Source organism: Neoarius graeffei, chromosome 26 (genome assembly GCF_027579695.1).
Source record: "Neoarius graeffei isolate fNeoGra1 chromosome 26, fNeoGra1.pri, whole genome shotgun sequence".
Taxonomy (NCBI): domain Eukaryota; kingdom Metazoa; phylum Chordata; class Actinopteri; order Siluriformes; family Ariidae; genus Neoarius; species Neoarius graeffei.
This window is the reverse complement of record NC_083594.1, coordinates 33806690-33830212: the sequence shown is the minus strand read 5'-3', so window position 1 is coordinate 33830212 and position 23523 is coordinate 33806690. Positions and strand designations below refer to the sequence as shown.

The following is a 23523-nucleotide window of genomic DNA, read 5'->3' as shown; positions in this document are numbered from 1 at the left end:
AAAAAAATTCACTATATTTGAATATATTATATATCCAAATATAATGAATTTTTTTGTGCCAGATATTGCATGTGAAAAGAAGAAAATGTTTGCGGTTGTGTGAATTTCCCAATTACAGGAATTAATACGTTAACCTATTACCAAACATCTAGTTAGATTTGTACAAAGAGAGAGAGAGAAAAAAAATGTCTTTTTGTTTTACAACCTTGGTTGCACTTGATTCCATTGGAAATTACTCTACAAATACACATTTGACAAAGATGATAGAATGGCTATGGTACAAGTATGACTGGAAATTATTTTTGTATTTTGAAACTGAATGAAGAAATGGGTTGTTCCATAAGGCATAAGTTTTCAGATGTAAATAGGCTTATGAAAGTGTGTTCCATAGCAGTAGGCAAATAATATATGAGGGGGAAGTTGTTTTTGTGTCAGATATTGGATGGGAAAAGAAAAAAATGTTTGTGGGAATTTCCTATTTCAGGAATTAATATGTTAATACCAAACATGAAGAAATATTTTACAAAGAACAATGTCTTTTTGTTTGTTTTCAACCTTTGAGGTGCTGAAAATTTATTACTGAAAATCTGGCAGAATGTTCTATTCAAGAAAAGATAAAAAGAAAATAGTCTTTGTGTGTGCTGTGAAGTGGTTTGAAAGAATGAAATCGGAATCGGCCAAAATTGGTATTGGCAGGTCACACTCCATGGAAAATCGGAATCGGCCCAAAAAATTGCAATCGGTGCAGCTCTAGTAAAAACTAAACTTTAACTTCAATTTTGGTGAGTAATTTTCATAAATTTAAAAGACAGGTTTTCCACCAACATCAAGCCCAGCAAACTAATGGCCTGCCCTGTAATGTAAAGTTGGGTCGAGGAATGAAACCAGGCAGGGTTCTGGTAAAAATTGTTTTAGCTGTCTTCTCTTTAAGAACTTTAAAGAATTTAGATTGAACTGAATAATCTCAAATGCTTCTTGTAGCTTTAAAATAGTCCCAGCAGGTGACTCTGAAGAAAAATACTGTGTGTTTGAACACCGCCCGCTGTAAACACTTTGCATACACCCCAATGACCGACTCCACCGACCGCCACGACACCACCGCGCATGATTCCCTCATCGGCACAGTGGAGCTCCACAAATTGCTACCTGGTCTGTGGGAAACACTGAGATAGATAGATAGACAGACAGGCAGATAGATAGATAAAAGGAAGCTGAAAAGCTCAATAAAACCTTGGGATAAACATCAACTCTCGCCTGCTGTGCTTCTGTGCTCCACCCACATCAGGAAGTGCTATAGTGGTGCCAAAAGCTGGGAGCACAGAAGAGAACCACCCCATGGAGTCCCCGCTGTTCGAAGAGCTCATCCTTGCCCTTGCTACCGCCCAGCAGAACCAGCATCAAGTGCTGATCGCCCTCCGAAAGGAGCAGGAGCAACGCTTTGAAGCCTTGATGCTGGCCCAGCAGGAAGATCGCCAGGCGTTCCGGCACCGGCTTGCATCAGCAGGGGCGTTGACCACCGCTGCCGCCACCCTCACAAAGATGAGACCGCAGGACGATCCGGAAGCGTTCCTCGCTCTTTTCGAGCAAGCAGCCAAGGTGTGGGGGTGGCCGCAGGAGCAGCGCGCGGCGTGCCTTCTCCTGCTCCTGACTGGCGAAGCGCAGCTCGCAGCACAGCAGCTCCCTGCTGACAGCCAGCTGGTCTACGCTGACCTAACGAAAGCCATCCTGCAGTGGCTCGGCCGCTCCCCGGAGCAACATCACCAGCGCTTCCGGACGCTGGCATTGGAGGAAGTCGGCCGGCCATTTGCATTCAGCCAGGAACTGCGGGATGGCTGCCAGCGTTGGCTGAGGGCGGAAAACCACGACGCCGATGAGATCATCGATCTGGTGGCACTGGAGCAGTTTGTCTTTCAACTTACGGAAGGAACAGCGGAATGGGTCCAGTGTCATCACCCGGCGTCGCTGAAGCGAGCCATCGAGCTGGAGGAGGACCATCTGGAGGCGGCTCCGACGGCAGGCAGATGAGGCGTCTCCCCTTGCTTCTCTTCTCTCTCTCTTTTCTCCCCCTGTCTCTCGCCCCCCTCCCCACCCCGTTCCCCAGCCGGCCCATCGCACCCATGGTGTCCTCCTCTCTCCTGTGTCTGTGTTGTCTCCCCCTCAGGTGAGTGACACCCATAACACCAGTGCAGAGGGAAAGCCTGGGCCGGTGTGCTGGCGTGGCAGGGAATGTAACCATCTCCAAGGTCAGAGCTCCGCAAGGGAGGTGGGTGCTGTAATCCGGATCCCCGACACGCCAGAAACCGCCCCCAATCGGGCCAGAATGTATCGCATACCGGTGAGTATCCAAGGGGCTACATATCACGCTTTGGTGGATTCCGGTTGCAATCAGACCTCAATTCACCAATGCCTGGTGCAAGGTGAGGCATTAGGGGGAGTAGAAGCGGTGAAGGTGTGTGTGCACGGGGATGTTCACCATTACCCTCTAGTGTCTGTCCAAATTCTATTCCGGGGCCAAATGCATAGAATAAAGGCGGCGGTTAGTCCCCGTCTCACCCACTTGTTGATTTTGGGTACTGATTGGCCGGGATTTAAAAACCTAATGGAATATTTAACATGCAGTTGGTCCTGCACTAGTAGGTCACGGGAAGGTCCCGGTGTGGCGTTGACTGGAGGAGCTGTCGCAGAGCCATCTACATCAACACCACGACAGAGTGAGGAGCAGCCCGCTCCTCCTCCCTCTCTCGGGGATTCTCTTGGGGATTTCCCGTTAGAGCAGTCGCGAGACGAGACTCTGCGGCATGCGTTTGACCAAGTAAGAGTAATCGATGGTCAAACTCTTCAGCCAAGCGCAGCACCAACCTTCCCCTATTTTGCCATTATTAAAGATAAATTGTACCGAGTTACGCAGGACACTCAAACCAAGGAACAAATAACCCAGTTGTTAATCCCAAAGAGCCATAGGGACCTCGTGTTCCATGCGGCTCACTTTAATCCCATGGCTGGACACTTGGGGCAAAACACTAGCCCGAATAATGACCCGATTCTATTGGCCAGGGATTCGCGGGGATGTCCGTCGGTGGTGTGCGGCATGCCGTGAATGCCAATTAGTAAATCCCGCGGCCATTCCAAAAGCGCCTTTGCACTGTCTTCCTCTAATCGAGACCCCATTTGAGTGAATTGGGATGGATCTTGTCGGGCCATTAGATCAGTCAGCACGGGGATATCACTTTATTTTAGTTCTAGTGGACTATGCAACGCGATATCCGGAAGCAGTGCCTCTCCGCAATATCTCAGCACGCAGTATTGCGGAAGAGCTCTTCCGCTTTATCTCTTGGGTTGGGATTCCGAAAGAAATCCTGACAGACCAAGGCACTTCGTTTACGTCATGTACACTGCGCGAGCTGTATGGGTTACTGGGGGTTAAGTCTATCCGCACCAGTGTTTATCAACCACAAACGGATAGCTTAGTAGAGCGATTTAACCAGACACTCAAAAACATAATCTGTTAATTTGTAAGTGAAGATGCACGTAATTGGGATAAGTGGCTTGAACCCCTGTTGTTCGCAGTACAAGAGGTCCCGCAAGCCTCCACGGGGTTTTCTCCCTTCAAATTATTATATGGGCGTAAGTCCCATGGGATTCTGGACGTGCTGCGGGAAAATTGGGAGGAGGGACCTTCACAGAGTAAAAATGAAATCCAGTACGTTCTTGACTTGCACGCAAAACTCCACACCTCCACGCACCTAACCCAGGAGAATTTACGGCAGGCACAAGAACGTCAAAGCCGGCTGTATGGCAGGGGCATGCGCCTTAGAGAGTTCACGCCGGGAGACAAAGTGCTCATATTATTGCCCACGTCGAGTTCTAAATTAGTCGCCAAGTGGCAAGGGCCCTTTGAGGTCACACGGCGAGTTGGGGACGTCAACTGAGGTGAAGCGAACGGATAGGGGTGGGGCACAGCAAATCTACCACCTCAAGCTTTTAAAACGCTGGAATGAGGGGGTCCCCGTGGTGTTGGCTTTGGTAGTCCCAGAGAAGGCGGAGCTGGGGCCGTAGGTAAAAAAGATAACATCTCGGACCACTCCGGATCCTTGGGGAGACCACCTCTCACCAGCCCAACTCACAGAGGTAGCAAAATTGCAGAAGGAGTTTTCCGACGTGTTCTCGCCCCTTCCTGGTCGTACCCACTTCACAGAACACCACATCGAAACGACCCCAGGAGTGGTAGTGCGTAGCCGCCCTGACCGCTTGCCCGAACACAAGAAAAAGGTGGTTCGGGACGAACTCAAGGCCATGCTCGAAATGGGCATAGTCGAGGAGTCCCACAGTGAATGGAGCAGCCCAGTGGTCCTGGTTCCCAAGACCGACGGGTCGGTCCGGTTCTGTGTGGACTATAGAAAGGTCAATGTGGTGTCTAAATTTGATGTATACCCAATGCCTCACATTGATGAGTTACTTGATTGGTTAGGCGCTGCTCGCTTTTATTCGACATTGGATCCAACAAAGGGGTATTGGCAGATCCCCTTGACTCCTCTATCCCGAGAGAAAACAGCCTTTTCCACATCGTTTGGGTTACACCAATTTGTCACGCTCCCTTTTGGGTTGTTTGGGGCGCCTGCTACGTTCCAGCGGCTTATGGACAGGGTCCTCCGCCCTCACGCTGCCTACACGGCCACCTATCTAGATGACATTGTAATCTACAGTAATGATTGGCCGCGGCACTTGGAACACCTGAGGGCTGTCCTAAAGTCACTGAGGAGAGCGGACCTCACAGCTAACCCAAAAAAGTGTGTGATTGGGCGGGTGGAAGTACGGTATCTGGGGTTCCACTTGGGCCATGGGCAGGTGTGTCCCCAAATTAACAAGACCGCAGCAATTGTGGCCTGCCCGAGGCCCAAAACCAAAAAGGAGGTGAGCCGGTTCTTGGGGCTGGCTGGCTATTATCGTAGGTTTCTACCTAATTATTTGGACGTCACCAGCCCGCTAACCGATCTCACTAAAAAGGGGGCTCCAGATCCGGTCCAGTGGACGGAGCAATGCCAACAGGCCTTCTCTGAGGTAAAAGCTGCACTGTGTGGGGGCCACTTTTACACTCCCCTGACTTCTCTCTCCCGTTTATTTTGCAGACTGATGCATCGGACAGAGGGCTGGGGGCCGTTTTGTCCCAGGAGGTGGAGGGCGAGGAACGCCCCGTGCTGTACATCAGCCGGAAACTCTCGATGTGTGAAGGCAGGTACAGCACAATTGAGAAGGAGTGTCTCGCCATCAAGTGGGCGGTCCTCGCCCTCCGATACTACCTGCTGGGGCACCCTTTCACTCTCTGTTCGGACCACGCGCCCCTCCAGTGGCTCCACTGCATGAAGGATGCCAATGCGTGGATCACCCGTTGGTATCTCGCCCTCCAGCCACTTAAGTTCGAGGTGATCCACAGGCCGGGGGCGCAGATGGTGGTTCCTGTCCCATCGGGGGGGGGAGTCAGCTTCAGGCCGGATGGCTCCCCGGCCTGAGTCGGGCGGTGGGGGGTATATGTGGCGGCGAGGGCATAGCCAAGAAGCAGTCTGTGAATGGAGGGCGGGGTCAGGGAAGGTAAGTGGCTAAGTCATTCCACCTGCTGTCAATTAATGTGTGCATCACTGTTTGTTACAGGGACGGAGCATAAAAGGAGAGAGCAGAGAAAGGGGGCTCTCTCCCCAACCACAATGCATGTGTGAGATAGATAGATAGATAGATAGATAGATAGATAGATAGATAGATAGATAGATAGATAGATAGATAGATAGATAGATAGATAGATAGATAGATAGATAGATAGAAGCTGAAAAGCTCAATAAAACCTTTGGATAAACATCAACTCTCGCCTCCCGTGAAGAAGCTCATGAGCTCCACCCACATCAGGAAGTGCTACACACAGATACAATGCTTGGTAATATGAAACACTAAGTACAGCACACATACTTCACTGAGTCTGTGTATTTTGAGAATCCTTATAAGCGTGCACTGTGACTGCGCTCTAATCTGGAACAGATGCATCATACTGTAATACTGCAATTAGTCCTAATGGTGCTCGGAGCGTGCAGCGCCAATATGTGTAGACGTGTCTCAGTAATGATTTTTTTTTAAGACTCCGACTCATTGTCATTAAAGGTGGGGGACATGAACTTGGTTTGTTATATGCAAAATTTCGTAGTAAGAGTTCGTTATAGCGGGGTCGCAATGTATATGGTGGCAGACCCCCCCCCCAATTTTCAGGTAAGCAAAATTATTGGACAGTCTTAAAGTAAAGATATTTGGTTGCATATCCCTTGCTTGCAATAACTGAATCAAGCCAGGCAAACTACTGACATCACCAAATTGTTGCATTCTTTTGTGATGTTCCAGGCTTTTATTGCAGTCTTTCAGTTCTCCCTTCAGGCTCCTCTTCAGGAGGTGAAATGCATGTTCAATTAGGTTAAGGTCTGGCAATTGGCTTGGCCAGTCTAAAACCTTCCACTTTTTCTCCCCGATGAAGTCCTTTGTTGTGTTAGTGTGTGGTTTTGGTCATTGTCTTGCTGCATGATGTTCATCCCAATCAGACTGGATGCATTTCTCTGTAAATTGGCAGACAATGTTTCTGTAGACTTCTGAATTAATTCTGCTGCCAATATCATGACATCAATAAAGATTAGTGAACCAGTTACAGAAGCAGCCATGCAAGCCCAAGCCAGAACACTCATGCCACCATACTTGAACAATGAGCTCATACGTTTTGGCTCATGAGCCAATCCTCTCTTTCTCCACAGTTTGGTCTTTCCATCACTTTGGAATAGGGTATTCTTGGTTCCAGAACTTTTGTGGTTCATCTCTGTATTTCTTTGTGAATTCCAATCTGGGTTTCAGATTCATACTGCTAATGAGTGGTTTACATCTTGTGCTGTGGTCACTATATTTCTGCTCTCAAAGTCTTCTTTGAACAATGGATTGTGATAAAAGGGCACTGCTGCCCTGTGAAGGTTGCTCATGATGTCACCGACTGTTTTTGGGTTTTTCTTCACAGCTATCGCAATGTTTCTGTCATCATCAACTGTGGCTGTTTTCCTTGGCTGACCTGTTTAATGTCTGGTTGTTAATACACCAACAAACAGGACTTCTTTTTCAGGACTCTTACAGAAAAAGACTGCTGCATTACAAGCAAAAGATGCTTCAACAAAGTTGTAGTTAAGGGGCGTGCAATTCTTGTGCAACTAGGTTAGTGCAAGTTTTTTCTTTTTCTTGTTTCTAAAAAGAGATATTTGTTATTCACTTGGACTTTGTTGATTGCTGTCACCTCACAACAAGAAGGTTCGAACCTCGTGGTTGACTGGGCCCTTTGTGTGTGGAGTTTGTATGTTCTTTCCATGCTTGCGTGGGTTTCCTCCAGGTGCTCCGGTTTCCTCCCATAGTCCAAAAACATGCGGATTAGGTCAAGTGGCTGCTCCAAATTGCTCATAGAGAAGAAGAAGAAACCTTTATTCGTCACATGCACACTTCAAGCACAGTGAAATTCATCCTCTGCATTTAACTCATCTGAAGCAGTGAACACACGCACACACACACCCAGAGCAGTGGGCAGCCACACCAGAGTGCCCGGGGAGCAGTCAGGGGTTAAGTACCTTGCTCAAGGGCACTTCAGCCCAAGGCCGCCTCACGTTAACCTAACTGCATGTCTTTGAACTGTGGGGGAAATGGGAGCACCCAGAGGAAACCCACACAGACACAGGGAGAACATGCATGAATGGTTGTTTGTCTTTGTGTTAGCTCTGATAGATAGGGGAATTGGTCACCAAACAGATAAGCGGTCTAGATAATGGATGGATGGCTGCTATATTACATTAAGCATGGGAAAAAAATCTGACAATCATTTTAAATTTTTTTCCATCACAAAACCTACAATTTTAACAGTGTGTATACATTTTATGTATACAATGGTTGAGTGAACGCTGGAGCGTTTTGCTGATGCTGCTCACCGGCAACTTTTAAAAAGTGTTTTTACGGTTCTCCAGCCACACTCCAACCATATTTCTACTCTTTTGGGAATCTTAATCCTCCTCTGTAGCCTGATGTGATAGCAGGATAACTTTGCCCACCTGCTCGGCTCACCGCCCAGCTGCACGTCACTGCCTTTCTACAGCGCTTCACTATGTGGGCCAGCAGGGTTTGTGTGTGGTCCCTACTGGTCTGGACTCTCTTGTCTCTCTTCCATCTACCTGTGGAAGGACTACTCCAGTATTCGGCAGCGGAGCTTCTCAGGCTCCGCTCTCAGCGGTCCAGATCTCCACCGGCAGCTCTTCATCTCCATCCGGACATCGGCTTCCAGCATCGCCCGAGGTACATTCACCGTGGTTCTCGGCGGGGTTTCCTCTTCACCGGCGCCAAAGGGATTACCTCCTTCTGGTCCTCCACTCGCCACCCACCCACAAACACTGGCCGGTCTGTCGACCACAGTGTGTTAGCCCGCCTGGCTAGGCCGGCTAATGCTCCTCTCTCCAGTGACAACACCAGCGTCAGCTTTGGTCTGCTGAACATCCGCTCCCTCACGGGCAAAGGACATCTCATCCAGGATCTCCTTACTGACCGTAAGCTTGATTTTCTTTGTTTGAATGAGACCTGGCAACTACCTGGTGACTTTTCCCAGCTCAATGACTCTACTCCTCCGGGGTTTGCTTACTTTTGCAAACCTCGCGGCTTTGGTCATGGAGGTGGTCTCGTGATACTTTACCGCGAGAAGTGGAAGGTTGTTCCAGTTTCTGTGCCTCCTCTCTCGTCATTAGAATGCCTTGCCTGTCAAATATCTGGACCCACTCCCACAATCATTGCTACAGTCTACAGTCCCCCCAAGCCTCACACCGAATTTTTTAAATGAGTTCTCTGCCCTTCTCACCCACCTTTCCACTCTCTCTCCGAATGTAATTCTGCTGGGAGATTTCAATATACACCTGGACAATACTGCTCTTCCCCTCACCAAAGACTTTTCTTCATCACTTGACAGTTTTGGCTTCCAGCAGTTCTCAGACTTCCCCACACACATAAAAGGACACACCCTGGACTTAATTTGCTGCTCTGGTCTCACCCCCTCCAACTGTATTGCTGATCAACTCCATATTACAGACCATTTCCTCCTCTCATTTAATGTCACCCTCCGTCTCTCCATTTCCAAGACCCCCCCGTGTCATTTCATTCCGCAACATTAAGGACATTAACAAGGACACCCTCTCCTCCTGTATCGCCACCCTGACACCGGACTCTTCCTTCACTCCTGATGATCTTGTCACCCTGTACAATAACGGTCTTATCAACATTCTCAATTCACTCGCTCCTGTCAAATCTCGTTCTGTTTTCTTTACTCGGTCTGCTCCCTGGTTCACTCCCGATCTCTGCGCCATGAAATCCAAAAATCGACAGCTTGAAAGAATCTACAGGAAATCTGGTCTTACCATCCACAAAGACATGTATACTGCTCAGCTATCTCTTTATAAGGACTCCATCTCTCATGCTAAATCACAATACTACTCTGGACTCATCTGCTCTAATGCAGGCGACACGAAGACTCTCTTTTCCATTTTTAACAGCATCATCCAACCCCCTGACTCCTTACCCCCCCACTTCTATTCCACGGACACCTGTAATTCTCTCCTCCGGTTCTTCAATGAAAAGGTCATGAAAATCCACCAGCATCTTGGCTCCACAACCTCCCCCCTCTCCTGAACAACTTCTGCCTTGTCATTCATTTTCCACCTTTGAACTCCCTCGTCCCTCAGTAATATCCGAGCTTATCACCAAGTCCAAGCCTTCTACATGTCAACTGGATTCCCTCCCTACAGTTCTGGTCAGATCCTGCCTCCCCTCTCTTCTCCCCCTTATATCAGCTATTATCCACTCCTCACTGTCCTCTGGAATTGTTCCCACTCTCTTCAAATCTGCAGCCGTCAGCCCCATCCTGAAGAAGTCTGGTTCAGATCCTAATAACTTTAATAACCTTTGCCCCATTTCTCACCTTCCTTTCATCTCCAAAATTTTAGAGAAAACTGTTACTTCTCAGCTCCACACCCATCTTACCCAAAACAGCCTATATGAACAATTCCAGTCCGGTTTCCGTCCCCGCCACAGCACAGAGACAGCCCTGATAAAGATCACAGATGACCTTCTCATGGCATCTGACTCTGGTTTGATTTCCATCCTCATCCTCCTTGATCTGAGTGCGGCCTTCGACACCGTTTCTCACCCCATCCTCCTCAGTAGACTTTCTTCCATTGGCATCACTCACACTCCCCTTCTCTGGTTCCACTCTTACCTCACTGGCCGCACTCAGTTCATTCAGCTCAAGTCCTTTATTTCACAGTCCTCCCCCATAACTTCAGGTGTGCCTCAGGGCTTTGTCCTGGGGCCCCTCCCCTTCATCATATGCCTCCTTCCCCTCGGCAATATTTTCCATAAATATGGTATCCACTTTCACTGCTTCGCGGATGACACCCAACTCTATCTTTCCAGTAAACCGAACTCCACTCTCCCTCCCTCTTCCCTTACCCACTGCCTTTCTGAAATCAAATCCTGGTTCACCGCAAATTTCCTCAAATTAAACGGTGATAAAACTGAATTTCTTATTATTGGCACCAAATCCTCCCTATCCAAAGTTGACAGTTTTTCCCTCACCATAGACAGCTCCACAGTGTCCCCCTCCCCACAGGTTAAGAGTCTGGGTGTCATCCTCGATAGCTCACTTTCTTTCCACTCCCACATCAATAACATCACTCGGTCTGCATATTTCCATCTACGCAACATTAATCGTCTCCGCCCCTCTCTCACCACTGCCATTCTAGTTCACACCCTTGTCACCTCGCGTATTGATTACTGTAATTCACTTCTTTTCGGTGTCTCCCACAAATCCCTCCATAAGCTTCAACTGGTCCAAAACTCTGCAGCCTGTATCATCACTCGAACCCCCTCCTTTCACCACATCACCCCCGTCCTCCAGCAGCTCCACTGGCTCCCAGTCAAATTTCGTATCACGTTCAAAATCCTTCTTTATACATTCAAAGGTATCCACAACCTCGCTCCCCCTTATCTCGTTGATCTCCTCCGCATTATCACCCCCTCTCGTTCCCTCCAGTCTTCCTCCTCCCTTCACCTCTCTATGCCACCCGCCCGCCTCAGCACCATGGGAAGCAGAGCTTTCAGCCGCTCTGCTCCCCAACTCTGGAACTCTCTTCCACCAGACATCCGTAACATTGTTTCTTTATCTCAGTTTAAATCAAGACTCTAAACCAGACGTGGGCATTTTACGGCCCGCGGGCCGCATCCGGCCCTTTGGTTCATTCTGACCGGCCCACGTAAGGTTAATTAGAAATTACAAAATAAACGCATTTTCTAATTTTACCTCATGCATGGACTGAATGTGCAGTGCTTTTATTTTGAAGTTGTGTTCAACAAAAACGCAATGCGCACGACATGAACGACATGAAATCCCACGAAACCTAATCCCGCGATAACTACTTCCGTAATTTGTCCAGACCAACCACAAACTTGTACGTCATCCTTCAAACGGTCCAGCCAATCACACAGTGTGACGTCACCAGCAGGCGCTGGAGCCCGAGCCGATCTGTAGATCTGATACCTACACCGAATCGACACAGCATCATTATTATAATATGATGCATCTTGCTTGATATTTGGAGTAGAAAGATAATATTGTGATGTCTTTATTGTGTTTTGGGGTGAATGTGACTGAAAAAAAAAATGGTACAAACGTTCACATTTTTTTAACCATTGTTTTGGGAAATTTGATTGAATAAATTACATTTTTTGTAAGGCAACCTCGTTTTTTCCATACTCTTACCAGTCTTAGCAGCTTGTAAAAACAATATTATTTACTGCTTTATATAAAGAAATACAATTAATATTATGCAGAATTTAGTTCAGCCTTTTGGTCCGGCCCTCCACAAAATTTTCTGTTTCTCATGTGGCCCCATGGAAAAAATAATTGCCCACCCCTGCTCTAAACTCATCTGTTTAAATCTGCATATTTGCTGTAATTTCATTGTTTTCTTTTTTATTGTCCGTTTACAGTGGGGCAAAAAAGTATTTAGTCAGTCACCAATTGTGCAAGTTCTCCCACTTAAAAAGATGAGAGAGGCCTGTAATTTTCATCATAGGTATACCTCAACTATGAGAGACAAAATGAGGAAAAAAAATCCAGAAAATCACATTGTCTGATTTTTAAAGAATTTATTTGCAAATTATGGTGGAAAATAAGTATTTGGTCAATAACAAAAGTTCATCTCAATACTTTGTTATATACCCTTTGTTGGCAATGACAGAGGTCAAACGTTTTCTGTAAGTCTTCACAAGGTTTTCACACACTGTTGCTGGTATTTTGGCCCATTCCTCCATGCAGATCTCCTCTAGAGCAGTGATGTTTTGGGGCTGTCACTGGGCAACACAGACTTTCAACTCCCTCCAAAGATTTTCTATGGGGTTGAGATCTGGAGACTGGCTCGGCCACTCCAGGACCTTGAAATGCTTCTTACAAAGCCACTCCTTCGTTGCCTGGGTGGTGTGTTTGGGATCATTGTCATGCTGAAAGACCCAGCCACGTTTCATCTTCAATGCCCTTGCTGATGGAAGGAGGTTTTCACTCAAAATCTCACGATACATGGCCCCATTCATTCTTTCCTTTACACAAATCAGTCGTCCTGGTCCCTTTGCAGAAAAACAGCCCCAAAGCATGATGTTTCCACCCCCATGCTTCACAGTAGGTATGGTGTTCTCTGGATGCAACTCAGCATTCTTTCTCCTCCAAACACGACAAGTTGAGTTTTTACCAAAAAGTTCTATTTTGGTTTCATCTGACCACATGATATTCTCCCAATCCTCTTCTTGATCATCCAAATGCTCTCTAGCAAACTTTAGACGGGCCTGGACATGTACTGGCTTAAAGTGCCATTCCACCATTGGATGTATTCTTTGGCATAAAATACAATATATTTTATGACAATATGACTAGACAGAGAAATCTTTTAGCTTCAAAATGATATATCAACCATAATTTTTTGACAACGACAAGTATATTAATTTTGCGACCAAAGTCACCTACCCTTTTAATTTCCGCGCGGTAGTGAAACGTGATGTCATCGGCAGGTTCCCCTTCTTGTGTACCACGTGTCGGTCTATGTTTAGACCAGGAAACCCCCAAAGTGAGAGAGTCATTTCTCCTTGTATATGGGGGCCAAAAAAATTGCCAAAAATTTTGAGTTAATCTTTCAGTTAGCTAGATTTATTGGTATTAGCTAGATTTATTGGTATTATTTTTATCGCCTTCTATCCGCCATTGCTGATAATATGTGCCACGTCACACGTCACGTGGTACACAAGAAGGGGAACCTGCCGATGACATCACGCACAGAAATTAAAAGGGTAGGTGACTTTGGTCGCAAAATTAATATACTTGTCGTTGTCAAAAAATTATGTTTGATATATCATTTTGAAGCTAAAAGATTTCTCTATCTAGTGATACCATTTATATATGTTGTCAAAATATATTGTATTTTATGCCAAAGAATACATCCAATGGTGGAATGGCACTTTAAGCAGAGGGACATGTCTGGCACTGCAGGATTTGAGTCCCTGGCGGAGTAGTGTGTTACTGATGGTAGCCTTTGTTACTTTGGTCCCAGCTCTCTGCAGGTCATTCACTAGGTCCCCCCCGTGTGGTTCTGGGATTTTTGCTCACCGTTCTTGTGATCATTTTGACCCCACGGGGTGAGATCTTGCGTGGAGCCCCAGATCGAGGGAGATTATCAGTGGTCTTGTATGTCTTCCATTTTCTAATAATTGCTCCCACAGTTGATTTCTTCACACCAAGCTGCTTACCTATTGGAGATTCAGTCTTCCCAGCCTGGTGCAGGTCTACAATTTTGTTTCTGGTGTCCTTTGACAGCTCTTTGGTCTTGGCCATAGTGGAGTTTGGAGTGTGACTGTTTGAGGTTGTGGACAGGTGTCTTTTATACTGATAACGAGTTCAAACAGGTGCCATTAATACAGGTAATGAGTGGAGGACAGAGGAGCCTCTTAAAGAAGAAGTTACAGGTCTGTGAGAGCCAGAAATCTTGCTTGTTTGTAGGTGACCAAATACTTATTTTACCAAGGAATTTACCAATTAATTCATTAAAAATCCTACAATGTGATTTCCTGGATTCTTTCCCCCCATTCTGTCTCTCATAGTTGAAGTGTACCTATGATGAAAATTACAGGCCTCTCTCATCTTTTTAAGTGGGAGAACTTGCACAATTGGTTACTGACTAAATACTTTTTTGCCCCACTGTATCTGTAAAGTGTCCTTGAGTGCTGTGAAAGGCACTGCCAAATAAAATGTATTATTATTATTATTTATATCCACTGCACACCCACTTCTGATTTAAAAAAAATACATAAGACAAGCTCTTTTTCCTTTGTTTTCTCACTTGATTGCTTCCATAATAACTAGTAATGGAAACAGAGATGTCATTAATGTTACGCCCATCACTGTTGAAGTGTGTGTGTGTGTGTCTGCTATATTATACCCCAACAGTGATGGGCATAACATTAATGACATCTCTGTTTCCATCACTAGTTATTAGGGAAGCAATCAAGTGAGAAAAAAAAGGAAAAAGAGCTCATCTACACACTCAGTACTTTGAAGCCCCATTGAATAAATGTCATGTTTTAACAAAAGCTAATTTCATTATCAACTATTTTAAATATTTGTTGGGTTCACCTCCTCATAAGAATACTGTTTACACAGCTGATGGAGGACACTTATCAAGCAATCATGTTTCTCTGGAAAATTTATGTACGACAATTAAAAGCAGGGTAGGGAACTTATTGACAGCATTTATAGCATAAAATGTGCATCAATTTTGTTATATTTCTGTACAGCTGACAGCAATGAATAAAATCAAATGCTCTGGAAATAAAAAGGAAAAATCTGTCATCTGTGGCAGACACAGATTTGTAAAAAGCCCATCCAATCATTTCATTTGGTCCAAATGAAATGACTGGATGGCCTACCTGCCTCTCTACTGACCGACCTGCAAGCACTCTGCCTGTGCACTCCTTGGCGGTGAAGGTACAAGGCTAAGCAGACGTATTGCAGATATATTGCTAAAAATGGTGAACTAATCAACAGCTGGGAGTACCAACAATAGCCATGCTTGGGGTTTACATGCATTATGATAAATGTTGGGTGATTTCTTAGATCATTTTGGGCAGTTGCGTAGATTTATTTATTTTATTTTTTCAGCAATTTCTTTGAACTGTTCTTTTTCTGTGGCAGAATGTACAGCATACATCTTTAATATAAAAAAAAACCACTAGAATTTGGTGCACAAGTTTTAATTTTCTTTGGGTTTTCTGTAATCAACACAGGGTCAAAATTATACATACAGCACACCTAATATTTGGGTAAAATGTCACTTCGCAAGATTCACATTGACCAAGCATTTTTGTTTACCATGAACAAGCTTCTGGCAGAATTCTGGTTGGATATTTCACGACTCTTCATGGTAGAAGTGGTAGAGTTCAATTAATTTTTTTTTCTTGGCATGGACTTGACTTATAAGCATGGTCCATATATTTTCAGTAGGGTTGAAGTCAGGACATGATATACAGTGTGTGTGTGTGTGTATATATATATATATATATATATATATATATATATATATATACACACACACACACACACACATACATACACATACAGTATACACACATGCATACATACACACACACACACATATATATATATATATATATACACACACACATACAGTATACACACATACACGCACATTATATATATAAATATATATCTGTGTGTAATTTTATATATATATATATATATATATATATATATATATATATATATATATATATATATAAGTAGAGTAAAAAGTCTCTGTCAGCCAACAACCACTCTGTCCAAAAGGATCCAGAGGATACCACGGGTCCCAACAGTGTAAATATAGATAATGTAGAATAGAAAAATTTCACTCAGACACCCAACTTTTGAACATTATTAAAAATTTATTCTCGACAAACGTTTCAGCCTTCCTAAGGCTGAAACATTTGTCGAGAATAAATTTTTAATAATGTTCAAAAGTTGGGCATCAGAGTGAAATTTTTCTATTCTACATACAAATAAATAAATAAATAAATAAATATATTAGGGCTGTCAAACGATTAAAAAAAATAATCGCGATTAATCTCAGAATTTCATATAGTTAATCGCGATTAATCACATTTTTTTAAATCTATGTAAATGAATAAGACTTTTAAAGTGAAATGTTACAATTAAAATGGTGAACACATTTTATGCTAAAAGTACTTGTTAAAAACTGCTGGGACAAGAGAAAATGGTAAGGGAGTTTATTCACTCACATACTAGGCAGTACTGAACATACAAAACACAAAATTGGATTTTGTGATGGATTAGGGAGCTGTAGTGTCAAATATAAAACATGTAGTCACATACTACTGTGTCTCAGTTCAGACATGTGTGACAAAAGAAAATAAAAATGAAATAAAACTTCAATTGTGCTGGAGTTGTATTCAGTCACAGCCTATAGGACTTCACAGTACTGTGCAAACAAAAATAAATTGCAGTTGGACTTCAATAAAGACATTTAGTGTCATATCACAGTGCTACAGCATACTGAAATCTCACTTTGCAAAAGTATAAGTGCACACCAAAACCAACTCAATCACCATAGACATATTATAAACATAGACGCCGCATTGAGCTGGTGGCCCCGTTGCTGGGATACGTCAGAGTGTCCGCCATATTGGATGTGGCAAATCTTCCCCGTAAACCAATGCAAGTAAATGGACTGAACTTCATGAAGCCCCTTTCTACAATAATATTTAACTCGATGCCTTTTATTCACCCATTAACACACACACGTATATATTTGGGAAACAAACAGGCATCAAAATAACACATAACTTTTAATGGTGATGGTTATAAACATACATGTCAACCTTTGGTCAATCAAACCTGTATAACCAACCTCCAAAATCCATATTTCCCTTATAAAATCCGTATAAGATGCAAATTAAAATAATTTACCTAAAATTTGAATGATAATTAACAATGATGTATCCCAGTTACTTTTTATTCAATATTAATAACAATAAACCTTCAGAATGAATACAAAGCTCCAATGTTTGACAAAAACACAAAGTGTTATCAGCGTAGTTACGAAGGAAATACTTCGCTGTTTGGAGACAGGTTTCACCGAGCGGCTATTATGCGCGAGACATCATATTAGCCACAAAGTCGGGAAAATCTGTTCGTAATATTACGTTATAATGACCAAATACAATGAAAAGTATTCTTCCAGTCTCACCTGTGAAAGGTAATCCCATGTGATCTCGTTTGGACGGTAAACCTGTTGGTACAGGGATGACGTATGATTCTACGCAGAAGGTGGCGTCTATGTTTATATGTCTATGCTCAATCACACTCTACTTTTGAAATGAAACTTCCCGTTTAACAGACCTTTCTCCATCACTCACACTTCCTCTTATTGAAGCAGCGCGCGACAAGCCTCAACAGGAACTACGGGTGACTCGCAAGGCCAAATTAGAATTTGCGTTAACGGCACTATTTTTTTTAATTGCGATAAATTGAGATCTCGTTAACGCGTTATCATCACGTTAACTTCGACAGCCCTAATATATATATATATATATATATATATATATATATATATATATATATATTAGGGCTGAGCGATATGGGAAAAAATGAATATCCCGATACATTTTCTCCATTTCACGATATACGATATATATCTCGATATATTTAAATCTCCTCTAAAGGACCCCATGAAATCTAACTTTTATTCTTTACTGTTTTCACTACAATCCCTGCAGATTAAATAACATTCTTGGTTAACTTTACAAGTGGTTTTCAACAACACATTTTAAATTTTCATGTTCATGATTAATCACAATTGAATTGAAATAAGACTACAGTATTTTTATTCAACAAAGATGTGGCACAAACTGCAAAAACAATCTTGAAAATTGCAACAAAGGGCAATACAATACAGAGCTGCTCAGAGCTCAAACCAATAAAGTGCAAGCTCAACACTGAGAAAGACATTTAGCCTAAATAAGAAAAGTGCTCTTTCATTAAATTATTTAAAAAAATAGATCTCCAAGCTAGCCCTGTGATGACCTGGCGACTTGTCCAGGGTGTACCCCGCCTTTCACACGTAGTCAGCTGGGATAGGCTCCAGCTTGCCTGCGACCCTGTAGAACAGGAGAAAGAGGCTAGAGATAATGAGATGAGATGAGATGAGATGAGATGAGATCTCCAAGCTATTAACCTGACTACTGAGAACCACTGGAACATTCACAATAGAGAGAGAGAGAGAGAGAGAGAGATTGAGGGAGAGAAGAGAGAGATCTGCAAAACACAATTTTTCTCTTTGCACACTTTTGAACTCAATGTTTTCTGGCTCTGCCTCTCAGATGTGTACAATTCCGGCTGCTGCCTTTCATGATGACAGGGTTTTTTTTGTACACTTTACAAACTGGCATTTGCTGTTCCATGTCCTCCTCGCGATATCCAAAAAAATGCCAGATGACTGACCCCTTACTAGTTCTTTTAGGAACCAATTCGTCCGCTTCCATTTTTAATTTGTCGCTGAAATTGACAGAGCTTACACGGTAGCCTATGCAAAATCAGCGATTGCATGAACTGAGTCAGTGCTGTAAACCGGAACCAGGAAATCTTCCCGCCGGCAGTGTTGCCAGATACTGCTGACGTTTTCCAGCCCAAAATATGTTCAAAACCCACCAAAACGCACTTAAAACCGCCCAATCTGGCAACACAACCAAAACTAGAAAATCTTCCCGGAAGTTCCTTTCAGCACCGAGATGTCACCCGGGATTGGTTGGCGAGTGCATGACTTTATTGTTTTCTTTACCCTTAGGCAGCCTCTCACGTTACTGCCTGAGGGACAGGGAGAAAACCACCGGGAAATGTTTTAAACAAACACAACAAACACGAAACGAACGCAAGTCGGAAAATGACCATAAAATACTCGATAGTTACAATATAATAATTTTATGTATCGCACAGAATTTTTGTCGATATATCGAGTATATTCGATATATTGCACAGCCCTAATATATATATATATATATATATATATATATATATATATATATATATACACACACACACACATACACACAACCCCGATTCCAAAAAAGTTGGGACAAAGTACAAATTGTAAATAAAAATGGAATGCAATGATGTGGAAGTTTCAAAATTCCATATTTTATTCAGAATAGAACATAGATGACATATCAAATGTTTAAATGATAAATTTTCTCAGTTTAAAGAGAAAAATTAGGTGATTTTAAATTTCATGACAACAACACATCTCAAAAAAGTTGGGACAAGGCCATGTTTACCACTGTGAGACATCCCCTTTTTTCTTTACAACAGTCTGTAAACGTCTGGGGACTGAGGAGACAAGTTGCTCAAGTTTAGGGATAGGAATGTTAACCCATTCTTGTCTAATGTAGGATTCTAGTTGCTCAACTGTCTTAGGTCTTTTTTGTCGTATCTTCCGTTTTATGATGCGCCAAATGTTTTCTATGGGTGAAAGATCTGGACTGCAGGCTGGCCAGTTCAGTACCCGGACCCTTCTTCTACGCAGCCATGATGCTGCAATTGATGCAGTATATGGTTTGGCATTGTCATGTTGGAAAATGCAAGGTCTTCCCTGAAAGAGACGTCGTCTGGATGGGAGCATATGTTGCTCTAGAACCTGGATATACCTTTCAGCATTGATGGTGTCTTTCCAGATGTGTAAGCTGCCCATGCCACACGCACTAATGCAACCCCATACCATCAGAGATGCAGGCTTCTGAACTGAGCGCTGATAACAACTTGGGTCGTCCTTCTCCTCTTTAGTCCGAATGACACGGCGTCCCTGATTTCCATAAAGAACTTCAAATTTTGATTTGTCTGACCACAGAACAGTTTTCCACTTTGCCACAGTCCATTTGAAATGAGCCTTGGCCCAGAGAAGACGTCTGCACTTCTGGATCATGTTTAGATACGGCTTCTTCTTTGAACTATGGAGTTTTAGCTGGCAACGGCGGATGGCACGGTGAATTGTGTTCACAGATAATGTTCTCTGGAAATATTCCTGAGCCCATTTTGTGATTTCCAATACAGAAGCATGCCTGTATGTGATGCAGTGCCATCTAAGGGCCCGAAGATCACGGGCACCCAGTATGGTTTTCCGGCCTTGACCCTTACACACAGAGATTCTTCCAGATTCTCTGAATCTTTTGATGATATTATGCACTGTAGATGATGATATGTTCAAACTCTCTGCAATTTTACACTGTCGAACTCCTTTCTGATATTGCTCCACTATTTGTCGGCGCAGAATTAGGGGGATTGGTGATCCTCTTCCCATCTTTACTTCTGAGAGCCACTGCCACTCCAAGATGCTCTTTTTATACCCAGTCATGTTAATGACCTATTGCCAATTGACCTAATGAGTTGCAATTTGGTCCTCCAGCTGCTCCTTTTTTGTACCTTTAACTTTTCCAGCCTCTTATTGCCCCTGTCCCAACTTTTTTGAGATGTGCTGCTGTCATGAAATTTCAAAAAAGCCAATATTTGGTATGAAATTTCAAAATGTCTCACTTTCGACATGTTGTCTATGTTCTATTGTGAATACAATATCAGTTTTTGAGATTTGTAAATTATTGCATTCCGTTTTTATTTACAATTTGTACTTTGTCCCAACTTTTTTGGAATCGGGGTTGTAAATATATATGTATATACATACACACACACACATACATATATATATATATATATATTTTTTTAAGATTTTTTTGGGGGGGGGCTTTTTTCACCTTTATTGGATAGGACAGTGTAGCGACAGGAAATGAGTGGGAGAGAGAGATGAGGAGGGATCGGGAAATGACCTCGGGTTGGAATCGAACCCGGGACCCTGGATTTATGGTATGGCGCCTTATCCACCTGAGCCACAACGCCCCCATATATATATATATATACACACACATACATACATATATACCGTATATATCACACACACACACCTTTTTTTTTTTTTAATATAATAAAAAACCCACACACACCCCTACATCTCTTGAAAAAATTATGTGACCAGTGTAAAATTATCAGTTTCTCTGGTTTTACTATTATATGTACGTGTTTGAAGAAGATGAATATTTTTGTTTTATTCCATAAACTACTGACATTTCTCCCAAATTCTACATAAAAATACTGTCAGAGCATTAAATTGCAGAAAATGACAACTGGTCAAAATAATAAAGATGAAGCGTTTTCAGACCTTGAATAATGCATAGAAATCAAGATCATATTCAATTTTAAACAACACAATACTCATGTTTGAACTTGGGATGAGTTCAGAAATCAATATTTAGTGGAACAACCCTGACATTTAAATCACAGCTTTCATGTGTCTTGGCATGCTCTCCACTAGTCTTTCCCGTTGCTCTTGGGTGACTTTATGCCACTCCTGATGCAAAAATTCCATCAGCTCAGCTTTGATGACTTGTGACCATCCACCTTCCTCTTGATCGCATTCCAGAGGTGTTCAGTGGGGTTCAGGTCAGGAGATTGGGTTGGCCATGACAGGGTCTTGATTTTGTGGTCCTCCATTCACACCTTGATTGACCTAGCTGTGTGGCATGGAGCATTGTCCTGCTGGAAAACTCAATCCTCAGAGTTAGGGAACACTGTCAGAGCAGAAAGAAGCTATTTTTTTTTCCAGATAACCTTGCACATGGCTTGATTGTGTCCATCACAAACAAAAATCTGCCCCATCAGCACTGAAGCACCCCCAGATCACCACTGATCCTCCACCAAATTTCACAATGGGTGTGAGACACTGCCGCTTGTAGGCCTCTCCAGGTCTCTGTTTAACCATTAGATGACCAGGTGATGGGAAAAGCTGGAAATTGGACTCCTCAGAGAAGATGACCGTACTCCAGTCCTCTACAGTCCAATCCTTATGGTCTTTGGCAAACCTCAGCTTGGTTCTTCTTTTTCTCATTGATGAAGGGCTTTTTTTCTAGCTTTGCATGACTTCAACCCCACTCGGAGGAGCCCATTTCAAACAGTCCTTGCTGTGCACTTAACCATGGCTGCCACTTGCCCTTCTTATTGCTGGTCACTTGATGTCATCCTACGGTTGTTGAGTAACATTCGAAGGAGTCGATGATCATCCCAGTCAGTGGAAAGTTGTTTTTGCCCTCTGCTAATCTGCAGCTTTGTTGTCCCCAATGTCTGCTGCTTGACCTTGTTCTTATGAACTGCCCTCTTTGAAATTTTGAGGATGGAAGCAACATGACGCTCACTGTATCCCTCTGCCAGAAAAGCCAGAATTGAACCCTTCTTTTTCTCACTCAAAACTCTTCTTTTTTTTAACTCTTTTGGCAAGATGAATAGATATTTTTGTATTCCAGTTAAATTTAGTGTACTACTAGCACTGTTTTTGCCATCCAAACTGGTCCTATTGCAAGATGATAGTGATGACCACAGCAGTGGTTATTATACTTTTCCTCGTTAAGTAAGACTTGGTTCAGGTAATCACCTAATCAGTACCTCATTATGTAAAATGAGGTGTGCTTGTGTTGGAATTTTTTTTTTCCAGAGCACGCGCGTGCTCTCATATACTAGATAGATAGATAGATAGATAGATAGATAGATAGATAGATAGATAGATAGATAGATAGATAGATAGATGGCGGCACGGTGGTGTAGTGGTTAGCGCTGTCGCCTCACAGCAAGAAGGTCCTGGGTTCGAGCCCCGGGGCTGGCGAGGGCCTTTCTGTGCGGAGTTTGCATGTTCTCCCCGTGTCCGCGTGGGTTTCCTCCGGGTGCTCCGGTTTCCCCCACAGTCCAAAGACATCCAGGTTAGGTTAACTGGTGACTCTAAATTGACCGTAGGTGTGAATGTGAGTGTGAATGGTTGTCTGTGTCTATGTGTCAGCCCTGTGATGACCTGGCGACTTGTCCAGGGTGTACCCCGCCTTTCGCCCGTAGTCAGCTGGGATAGGCTCCAGCTTGCCTGCGACCCTGTAGAAGGATAAAGCAGCTAGAGATAATGAGATGAGATAGATAGATAGATAGATAGATAGATAGATAGATAGATAGGAGATTGCACAGTCATGTGAAGATATGAAGTTTAGCTTTGAATGGTGAATGTATATTTCACAAGTGAGTGGAGGGAACGGATTAAAATATTTCTCAACACGAGAAGTTAAACTTCATATCTTCACACCATGGTGTAATGTTCTTTAGCCTTGTGCCTTCACGGGCAATAAGTGCCAAAAAAAAAAAAAAGGATGCCATTTATAGTAATTATCCTGCAACTACTCTAACAACACACTAAAACTTGGTATGAAAAGTTAAAGAATACCACAGTGTGTTTCAAGGTACAAACT

The 23523-nt window shown here is 43.4% G+C and overlaps 1 protein-coding gene across 3 annotated transcripts in view; it reads right to left on the bottom strand.

The window, feature by feature from the left end:
- The window catches only part of hdac11 (histone deacetylase 11), a 147034-nt gene that overhangs the window by 53652 nt on the left and 69859 nt on the right, over positions 1-23523 (bottom strand). The gene's annotated exons all lie outside the window — the stretch shown is intronic.